This window comes from Pinus tabuliformis, chromosome 7 (genome assembly GCF_031772625.1).
Source record: "Pinus tabuliformis cultivar Carrire ecotype Pingquan chromosome 7, CPIR1, whole genome shotgun sequence".
Lineage (NCBI taxonomy): Eukaryota > Viridiplantae > Streptophyta > Pinopsida > Pinales > Pinaceae > Pinus > Pinus tabuliformis.
The window spans coordinates 637,086,492-637,098,695 of record NC_142293.1 but is presented as its reverse complement, the minus strand read 5'-3'; the positions used below and the strand labels follow the sequence as shown (position 1 = coordinate 637,098,695).

The following is a 12,204-nucleotide window of genomic DNA, read 5'->3' as shown; positions in this document are numbered from 1 at the left end:
TTGATTATGAATTTGATAGCATCCAATTTCTAAGAGAATGTCTTCAGTTTTTCTAACATAATATGTGTGCTGTAAGAATACTACCGAAAAGTAATGAGCATGAGAATTCCCATATTAAGGATCATTGAATCTCTAGTATCAGAAAAATTCTTATTGTCCTTGGCCTGGTCTTAGTTTAATCTTTGGCCCTACTTATTTTGATATCACCAAAATAGTAATTTGAGGAATTAAAGCAATGGTAGGTAGGAGAGGTTTACACCGGTCGGTGTTGATTCATTATTTGAGACATGACTTGTGAAATTGTGCATAGACAATTGACTTGCTTGTCCTGATTTTGGTGATAAATTTTGCAGGGTATCGGTGCCTTGTGAAAACATACCTGAAAATAAACCAGGGAAGCAAACATAAGCTTCTCCCACTGATCCAATTCATCAGGCTGACATAATAGAAGTAAAAATAGGTCTTGCAAAATTTTAATCCTTATAGAAAAATTTACCGAAAGATTTCGATAGGATTGAAAAATCCTATCTCAAGCTATGACATTATTGACTAGACAATAAGCTTTGGTGAATATGCCTAACAAAGAGAGAAATCAAAAAAATTTCATGGAAACTACTCTAATAATTATTCCAAAGCCATAGTAAGATCATGAGTGCATAAAAAGCATGGAGTTATGCTTGGTCCCTGAAGTTTGCCAGCACAAAACCTTAAAATCAAATTGCCAGAGTGGAAAAAGGAAAATGGAGAATCACATTTTACATTCAGAATAAGATGGTGAAACAAAAACAACATGCAGAACTCTATGATCCTTGCAATGACATCAATCTAATGGATACATTGCCTATGGGCTAGAGTTTCTTTTCTTTTAGGTTAAGAACAATATAAAGTCATGATCCTCTAAGCAATAAAGGTATTTATCTTTAACTTCAAAGGAGACAATTGTGAAGTAATAGAGCAATGACTACCTTGAGTTATCATAATAACACCGAAGGAAAGAGTAACGAACAGGGCCCAAAAGTTTTTTTTTGAGGAGAAGGCTTTGCAAACTTGCGGTTTCTTGCTGATTTCATTCTTTCTAGCCTTGCTTTTCTTCGCAAAGATGTATCAAAAATACTATTCATATACCTTTCCCTGGAAGCATCCCTGGATCTTCTTGGAGGCCTTGGAGGCTTTTTCCAACTGAATTTTAGGTTATTGTTTACATTCCCATCATTTTCCTTCTCCGAACATCCAGAAAGGGTATCCATGCCTTTTGCAAGACCCATATCTTCAGACTGGTTTGTAACCGCAATAACAGTGGACTCCTTCACTGCATTGTGATGAGATGAAAAAAACAACTTAGCATTTGTCTCCTGGGCAACCCCACATTGAATTATATTGGCTCCTGCATTTTCATCTTCTGATGCATTAACTACTAATGTTAAGGTTAACCTATACCTTATTTTTCCAACAAAAAATTCATCAACGCTAGGAATGGCGGAGCCTCTGCATCAGTGACTGTAATACCAATTTCTAAATCATACTCATTTGCCCTTCCTGATTTTAAGACAAGCCCATCTATATCTAATTGCGCAACAGGTATATTAGCATTCTTTTGAACGGGAGCACTCAAATTCAGAAGCATAATGCACGCTTGTTTTAAATGCATTCAGCTCCCCAGCCCATCCACTTGCATCACAGTAGTGAGCCTAAAGGGTACCCAAAACTTCTTAAACTAAACAAAACCGCCATTCCTATCAATTGACAACAACATAATCTCCAAATTCAGCAAAGGGGCATGAAACTTCCCACTAGATGACAATATTGAATGAAACCCAATGCCTAAAAGAACAGGCAAAACTCATGTTGGGACCTAGCTTCCCTACTACAGGCTGGTACCCAAATGTCAAATTGTTCTTAAGAATTAGCCTGAGATAGAAATTCTCATTACACTTTCCTTAATTAATAAGCTTTTCTGAAACCATTCATGTACCTACTCAGAAATTTTGAGCTTGATTAGCACAATAACTTCAACAATATTTGAATGCTAAAAACAAAAATCTGATAACTATACACAATTTACGAGTTCCCTGAGATTGGCCAGTGGAATGGAACAAATTTCTACAATGTGGATAGTGTTCTGGATTTCATAATATATAATAATCGTTGAGCATAATCATCTGATGTTTGCAGCGTTTAAGCATGCTTTTTTAACTTATTTCGAGGAATTTTTAATTACAAATCTGTCTCATCACCAACTCTAACATTTGGAGTTTTGGTGTTTGGAATTGATTTGCAGTAGTTCTACCCGTGTTTTTCCATTCCATAACTCGCTCGGCCTAGCAGGCTCGCATGTTTAGTATGCCAAAAAAATATGTTTGGCATTAATGTTGTGAGATTAATGGCTCATCCAACGTCAATTATATTAATTAAAAGAGTAGTCCAACGAGGTAGAAATTTCAGTATGATTTTGGTAAAAAATTGATAGAAATTTTGGGAAATCTGGGTTATAGCTATCAAGCTGCATGATAGGTATTTTGATTGTTTTTGGAGTTCGAAGTTGATTCCACAGTAGCCATTTTTGAGTTGACCTTTCGCCAACAGGTTTCATGGTTATTTTTTCTTTGATAGCTGCAATTGTAGGAGCTGCTTCATGCCTTTCAAGACTCCATCATCTCCAGATTTGGGGTACCCAGAGCTTGGCTTCCATTGCTGCTTCCTCCATGACAGCTTGGGCACTCACTCTATTGGCCATGGGGTAAGCACATAAATATTGTGACAATTATGGTAACCAATTAGAAGATGAAATTGGCAAGTACTGAACATTGAAATTCTAAATACAAGCAGTGTATCCAAAAGATTCAGAAACAAAAAACATGTAAAAAAATGATGATAAGTTGATGTTGTTAACTACTGATGATACTTGATTCTTCCAGGGAAATAGACAAGTTACATAGATTAATAGGTAATAATCCTGCTAACTCGAAAACATGTGGTTGTTAAACTTCAGAGTAAATCATGAAAATATAGCCCAGACCCTCTAAAATATTATTATACAAGATTAATCACAAGACAAATATGAGTGTAGATAGCCATCCTTAGAAAGATATCCAATCCACAGACAACAAACAAAACACTTATGGCTCCAAGAAAGCAAACTATAAAATGAAATCTTAAAGATGTCCACTCTTTAATCATCATCACACACCATAGCAGAAAATGTTGTTAATCTGTTTCTAAAGGTTTAGCTTAGCTTCATAGATTTGCTGACATATGAAACAAACTAAAATTTATCTACCTTTTCTGCCGAGACAATGGGATTTTCTTTCTCAATGGCCGCTCGGCCTGCTGCCCTATAATCAAAGGGGTAATTATGCTTGTCCGAATAGCGTTGCAAAGAGAAAAAGGTGTTCCCACAACGACAATTGAAGCCTATCATTCCAACACATTTCTTACAACAATTACAATGGGTTGGGACCTACTTTTCTCTCTCTTGTCCTTCTGCCTGGCCTGATTCTCCATTCGGAGAGATGAGAAAACCATCCAATTTTTCCTGATTAGTTAACTAGAAGGCGGGTTTAGAAGCCTTAGCCAGCTTTGCAATATTGTCATTGTTATGCTCGAATGATAATGTCGAGGATGAAGCCTTGGCCTTGGCCTACTACAATACCATATCCCTATCTCTCTAACATTGGAGCAAAAATCCATTGTAGCAGCAACTTCTGAAAATTCCACAATTATCCACACACAAAAGAGGCCCTTAGGGAGGCTGGCAACCGGTCTCATCGTGATCTCTTTTCTTGCTTTCTTGAGCCATTATCTCACACTAATAGGCCATCCGGATAGATCATCTTTTTTAGTTGCTTGACCTTCATCAATATCCTCATTAGAATCCACCAAATCACCATGAGTGCTGCTTCCTCCATGACAGCTTGGGCACTCACTCTATTGGCCATAGGTAAGCACATAAATATTATGACAATTATGGTAACCAATTAGAAGACGAGGTCATCATGATTTTCAATCTTAAAAGTTCATTTTCACTTGTTATCACACTAGTAGGCTGTCCAGATGGAGCATCTATTTTAGTTGCTTGACCTTCATCACTATCCTCATCATAATCCACCAAATCACCTTAAGTAACTAGAATATCTAGAGTTGATATTTGAGACATTTCTGAAGCATTGAAGACAAATAATCAATTTGGCATGCTTGCAACATTCAAAGTTGATGAGAGGTTGGAGTTGTGGTTTGTCTGTGTACATGGGGTTTCTTTCAGGTGGTTTGGAAGCACATGAGGATGTGTTCATGGTGTCTAGACATATCAATTGTTTCCACTGTGTCTCAAGTTTTTTCTTTCATTTTTGAACTTTTATTATTTCAAGGTTCACATAAATCTCTAGATGAATCACAATTTTTATTTTTCCTTGCATACATAGTGTTTTTTTGGGCTAAATATATGAAGAAGTGTGTTGCTAAATGACTACAAGATTGACTTGCAGGTTGTGGAAGAGCTCTTCCTCTAGGGTTTTTTCCAATCTATTTTCTAGTGGGGAATGAAGCAATGAGTTTCATGGTTATTTTTGCTTTGATAGCTTCAATTGTAGGAGCTGCTTCATGCCTTTCAGGACTCCATCATCTTCAGATTTTGGGTGTCCAGAGCTTGGCTTCCAGTGTTGCTTCCTCCATGAAAGCTTGGGCACTCACTCTATTGGCCATGGGGTAAGCATATAAATATTGTGAAAATTATGGTAACCAAATAGAAGATGATATCATCATGATTTTCAATCTTAAAACTTAATTTTCACGTGTTCTCACACTAATAGGCAGTCTGGACAGAACATCTATTTTAGTTGCTTGACCTTCATCAATATCCTCATCAGAATCTACCGAATCACCATAAGTAACTGGCAGATCTAGAGCTGATATTTGAGACATTTCTGAAGCACTAAAGAGAGATAATCAATTTGGCATGCTTGCAACATTCAAAGTTGACAAGAGGTTGGAGTTGTGGTTTGTCTATGTACATGGGGTTTCTTTCGGGTGGTTTGGAAGAACATGAGGACATGTTCATGGTGTCAAGATATATCAATTGTTGCCACTATCCATAGTTTTTACAAATCCTTGTACTGTTTTTTATATAAATATCTCCACATTGACTGCTAAGCAGAGAACTACTCATTGAAGTTTTCTTCAAGCTTTTGTTTGGACTATTCAAAGTATAAAAACTAACTTTACAAGCTAGAGGAACAAAAAATACCTTTCTGTACCTGATTGATTTTTACTATAAAGGAAATTTGAGTTTCATCATTTCTTCTTGATTTTTACTGTAAAGGAAATCTGAGTTTCATCATTTCTTCTATCTTTATTTTGGCAGCTAGTGTGGAGGAAAAATGTTGACCTTCTAGCAGATGTTGGACACAAACATCACTTCTAATGGTATATACAATGCCAGAAAGTTCATGACCATTTTCACATGTTCTCACACTAATAGGCATTCCAGAAAATCTCCAGCCACCATTGTTTTCAGCTTGATCTCATCCTCTGCAAATTAAGAATCTAGTGTATGGTATCGATTGGTAATTTGTCATTTTCCTTCTCCAAATTAAGCCCCATTTGGTCGGTACTTATAGTTTGTTAAGCTGCCATAGTTTTATAATTATAATGGCGTTCGGAGTGCTGAATTCTCTCACGGGTTTTCTGCTATTGTTGAATTTTCGCATGTTTCTTGTTGTCGGTGATATTGCTAGATGGGCTTTCAATGACACCCTTTACCACACATACTAGTACTTACTAATTTCTTAGTAAATATACATATTGTTTTTCTAGAGCATTTACAATATGGAAAACTGATACATTTTATAAAATATTTACTATTCACTAATATCTGTGTCTCAAGTATTTATTTTTTATATTTTTGAACATTTATTAATTTAAGGTTCACATAAATCTCTAGATAAATCACAATTTTTCTTTTTCCTTCCATACGTAGTGTGTTTTTTGGGCTAAATATATGATGAAGTGTGTTGCTAAATGACTACATGATTGACTTACAGGTCTTGGAATATCTCTTCCTCTAGGGTTTTCTCCAATCTACTTTCCATTGGGGAATGAAGAAATGGGTTTCATGGTTATTTTTGCTTTGATAACTACAACTGTAGGAGTTGCTTCATGCCTTTCAAGACTCCATCATCTCCAAATTTGGGGTGCCCTTGGCTTCCAGTGTTGAACGACGGATCCGAATGCACGTGGTATGGATTAAGATCTGTTAGAAACAAAATAATTTTTTTGGCGGTAACCTTTACAAGATGTGTTGAGATTTCGATCCTAGGGACAATTTCATTATCTACCTAGGATTTGTAATAGCTACATCGTGTATTGTATAGAAAAATGACACTTAAAAAGCTCATTGCATACCTGTGTATGCACTTCATTTATATAAAAGACAGAGACAGAATGCCCAATTAAATTAATTTATTAAAAAACTAGGCAAGTACTCTAAAATTGAAATCTTTTCCAGTTGTTTAGTTTTATTCTTTGCTATTCATTATGTTATTTGATTTCTCTTGATTCCCTCAACATGACAAGTTTTTTGATGCTTTTGAATTCAGTTAGCCCAACAAACACTACCCAGTGTATTATTCTGGACATGATCAACCTAACTTAGATCGATTAATCCAAAAGGGCAGGAGTTTCACCAGCAGAATGAAAGAGATCATCAACAGGTAGTTATTCAAGTTCCCAATCAGGAGTAGCTATAGATATAGACAAATCATGTAGTCTGCATTTTCCAAATTCACAAAGCACTGAGAAACCCTTCTATTGTTGTTGGTTTTCCAACATTTAGTTTCATGGGTAGATTTTTGTTTTTGTGTCGTGTGTTATTTTTTTCTTTCTTGCACTGTATTTTTGGTTTGACACACAATAGCTTTGAGATTTAAAGCACGTATCAATTTTCTTGAATTTACAGTTTACTTAGTTCTGCATTTTAATGGTGTGCTAATCAATTTCGTCTTGTAAAGTTGCATTTCATCCTTGAGAAAGTCTTCTTCAATTAAAATTGTGCAAGGTTGTTACAAAAGTCTATAGGAGCACACATTGTCGCTCTTATTTTTTTAACTAAAGATTATTTGTATTATATAATTCAGTGTCTAGCTCACCACAAGTACATCAGGTAATTTCATAGATGTCTCTTCAAAATTTTCAGTGTCCTTCTCCTAATAAAAAAGATTTTGTACCTTACCTGAAGAGGGTGATTATGGCTTACAAAAGCAATGAATTTGTTTGTAAAGACTTTACAGAAATTCCCCAACAATTTATTATATTTTGTTTACTAATTTTTATATTCAATGATCTTTTATATCTAACTATTCTTTTCGAATTTATCCCTTACGGCGTTTTCTTTGCAACATTTGGTGCAAATGCTAGTTATATAACATTTTCACTTTTATCACCATATTTACTTCCTTTCCTACCTATTAGGTAAAGTAAATAGAAATCCCAAAAATTACCATTCACACATCAAACTACAAATATTCCATTTTTATTTAATGATAAAATAACTATAAACAAATTAAATAATCTTATACCATGTAGGTTTAGTGTCTAAAATTAGGACTATTATTGGCAGGGCCATAAATAGATGGTTGTTAAGATGATTCAGGGATCGAAAAAGTAATGAAGTATCATTAACCATATGGTATATACAATGAAAACTTATTGGTATTAAATATAAATAAATTGAAGAAGAAATTTGTTCACTTGCAAAGATGAGGATGTGGGTCTTATGGATAAAACAAAAATGACGTAGGATGAAGAATTAGAAGAATGTAAGTTGTTAGATAATCCACTCAGTAAAATGACTTTAAATGACTTTGAATGAAGAATTAGGATTATGTAAGTTATGAATAATTGGGGATATGGGTGTTATTAGATAATCCACTCGAGATTTGTTTTCGACAATTAGTGAAATCAAGATAATAAATTTAGGGGTAAGAGAGAAAATATGTTGTTCAAGAAGCCTACACAACTCTTGGATTTACAAAGACTTGTAGGAATAAGAAATAAGAAATATTTGTTGAGTCCGTCTTTCACCATTGGAAATTAGCTTTTGGGAAAGCATAACTACTAGATTTTCGTGATGGTTACCTAATTTTTTTAATGTATATATAATTTATTAATCAAAATATTAATGAATTGTTTTTAAATACCTATAGTGATCTTATCCATCCTATCTTTCTTAAGAGATAGTGCATGTGAGTTAACGTGATCATTTAGCCATTTTATAATCTTTTACATTTTAAATTTTTCTCTGCACTATAAGATTAACATTAAAAAGCTTTCTAATTTATACTACCTTAATACCAAATTGCTTTTAAATTATCAATTATGAATCAACAATGAATGAACAACCTTTCAAATTCTTTATGATCTCATGAAGAAGATATTAATTATTTTTTTCTTGATACAGTGGTAATTTTAGATGATTCTTCTAAGTATCCTTAGACTACAATCTAACATTTTTAATTTCAAAAAAATATTTGATTGGGTGGAGATTATTTTAAATTCATTCAAAATTATTAGGATTTGCAATTTTTCCATCAATTTTTTTAGATATTTGATATTAAATAATTTTATTTCTTTTTTATAACATACTTTCTACTCTAATACAATAGTTTTGTTCTCTATCATATAAAAGTTATCAACTATATGTCAAATGTTAAAAGAGAAATTCAACTTATCATAGTCATGCTTAGGATTTTATAACTTTCTTCTTAAACCAATTTAGATGCCCTATAACTTCCCACAAAATATGAAAAGACACCATAGTTTCAATATTAATGTGATTTGTAAACTACCATGGATATTGCACTACATAGTTCGTCACAACATATTTCTTCCATTAATTTAAGATTCATAATGTGAAGGGAAAATTCCTTTAGATTTTGAATCTATTATTACTAATTTTCCATAAAATATATATAATGTGGACAATAGAGAATTGTGAAATACAAACACAAACTAATCATAGTGAACAAAAAAATATGATCTAGAAAAATTGTTAAGAGAAACCCCAACTAGAAGGTAAGGTTGTTCTTCTCTCTTCTGTCTTGAATGGAATTGATGAAACTAAAAAAAAATAACTGCTCTCTATGGAGTTGCATGAGACCTATAACATATGGTCCATTATAGGAAAAAACACATTTTTTATGCGCTCTCTATTTCCATCGCTATATATTCTAGTCTACTATGGAATAAAATGCATTTGAATAGAATGAATTTCTTTGTTCTCTCACTGGTCTAGTTATAGCACATCTTAATAGTGAACTAAAGGTTCAATTTGACCCATTCAACCCTCAATATGAGTTACAACTTGATCCTTCTAGAGGCTCCTTCATAGTATGCACATGGCTAAGCTGTTTTCCATGATTAACAGGGGCTTATGCAGTATCGTATCGAATTATGGTAGTCAATTGTAATAGGACAACTTTTTTGAGGCATGAATTTCTAATATGAGTTCTAATCGAAGATTCTTACCCCATTAGAAAGATATCCATGTATACAATATAAATCGGTGTATAGAATATAAAATGTAGGTCCATAATTAGATTAAGAATACAAAAAACTGTAATTTAAAGTTTCAAAATAGATTTAACCATTTATAACCTAAATTTAAGTTATCAATAAAAACTTATCTTCGGGAAACTGATTCCTCCAAATTTTACACTCTCAAAAAATAAATATGAATGAAATATAATAGAATGATACAATATGATTTAGCCGCGTTTAAAATTATATTTATTCATGTCCACGAATACGGAAATTTTTGGTGGAGGAGGAAGTCAAATTTTATTTGAAAAATAAATCCAAATTCATAATAACCTTATTAAATCAATTAATCAATAAAGTAACTAATATTAAATGAGTTCAAATTTAAGTGAAGAAAGATTAGGTTTGATGATGGTCTAGGATTTATGAAGGGAAAGAAAATAAATTTGTAATTAGAAAATAAACCAAAATTCATAATCAAATTATTAGAAATTTAATTTTTAATTAAATAATTAATATTTAATAAGTCTAAATTAAAAAAAAAAAAAAAACAAACTTAAAAACTTTATGAGTAATACACATAATAATTTTTATTTTAAAATCAATTTAATTATGAATAAAAAAATGAAACGTTTTATTTTTTTATATTTATATTTTTTTTGATATTTTGAGTAATACACATAATAATTTTTATTTTAAAATCAATTTAATTATGAATAAAAAAATGAAACGTTTTATTTTTTATATTTATATTTTTTTTTGATATTTTGCATTTACTAATATTATTATAATAGTTAAAAAGAAAATCAAAATAATTTTTTATAATTCTCTAAAAAAAATTATGGTTTTTATAATTCTCTAAAAAAATTATGGTTTTTATATTTATATTTATAGTGTCTTGTATTTACAAATATTATAAATAATAATTTTCTTTTAAATAATCTAAATATTTATTAATAAGTTTTAATTTTAATTGTAAAATCTTTCGTATTTTATTTAAGGTGGATTTTTTTTAATTTTTTTAATTGGTGGCCTAGATTGAGGGAATATCCTCAACATATGTTTAGTCTAAATTTTTATCAAGGGTTGTAGTGTGTTATAGAGTTTGTTAGGTTGCGTTGACTTCATTAAATTTAAAAAATTAGATTTGTGCAAAATGGATCCCCTCCACCCATTTCCAAGGGACTTGAGATTATTCTAATTCTTATAATTTCATCCATGATAGGTTCCTCATTATTATTTATAACATTCATTTATATATAAGAAATTTTTATTTGGAAAAATGGTCCATTACTTTTTATAAATTAAACAATTAGATTCCTTGGCTCCCACCCATCAATTTCCTAGGGATTTGGGATTATTATAATTATAATAAGTCCTCCATGATAAGTTCCTCATTATTATTTATAACATTCATTTATATATAAGAAAATTTTATTTAGAAAATGGTCAATTTTACAATAAAATGTGTAATTCCTTTTTTTTCTCAAGTTAAAGTTGACCCATAACCTTTTTATACATGGTTAATCAAGTAAGTGTGTGCATTGGTAAGGAATTATTTGTGTTGCAATTGTTTCTTTTGTTATCTTTATGAAGCCTCTAGTTACATCAACCACATTAATATTTTTAATGTGGCTGTGCTAATACTCATATTTCGAAAATAATATTAAATATATATATATATATATATATATATATATATATATATATATATATATATATATATATATATATATATTATCATTAAAGAAAAGATAACTTGTATTATTAAAAAAATTCAAATATCAAATTTTCCCAAAAATAAATAGCAATTATTTTCAAACTGCAAAATATATAATTATAGTGAGTAAATATGTCCTTAATATTTAGATGTGAAGTCTCATTATACCTACTTTTAAAAGTGGGGATAAAGGTATTCCATTAATGATAGAGCTATTATGACTAAATTATTTTAAAAAAGAAAAATGTTATATGGCTAGAAAGCAATGATAAAAGAGATAAAGGCCAAATATATTTTAGGAGATATCATTCAACTATGGGTCATCTTGTTATTGTCATGCTCATTTTAATAAAAATGATCTCTTTTGTTACTATGCTAATTTTATAAAATATTTTGATATCATTCCTAAGACGAACTTTTGGAAGATGATAAAAGAGATAATGGTTCCTATTAAGTTGAGGTTTGTTTTAGCAAGGATTTATGAGAATGTTTTTTCCATGTTTAGAAGTTTTAAGGGTTAATTAGAAGAAATTAACTACAATATCATAGTCAAACAAAGGTTTTCCCCTTGTTCCCTATCCTTTCTGGCATATACATTAATAATCTAAAATAATGTTTCCCTGGTGTCAGTTTCATTGGCCCCAGATAATCCTTCTCCTTTATGTTGAAAATATTTATCTTTTAATAAAGAAGTCATTACAATATTAGTAAGCTATTCAGAATCATCCAAGATTTACATTCCGAGATGTGTATGGATGTTAATACTAACAAAATAAAAATCATCATAATTAAATCCATAAATATCATATATGATACTTTCATATATTATAAACAAATTCTAATTCTAATTCTTATGATTATTCTAATTCTTATAAATTCATCGAGGAAGATAGAATAGTTTCAAAAGTAGATTATAACCTACAATTTATAGATTAAAGGGAACACTCATTATCCTA

At 31.1% G+C, this 12,204-nt stretch overlaps 1 pseudogene; it reads right to left on the bottom strand.

Annotated features, from left to right (window-relative positions):
• Nucleotides 1-3,262: 3,262 nt before the first annotated feature.
• LOC149249065 (zinc finger A20 and AN1 domain-containing stress-associated protein 8-like) lies at nt 3,263-3,796 on the bottom strand (annotated as a pseudogene).
• Nucleotides 3,797-12,204: the final 8,408 nt, after the last annotated feature.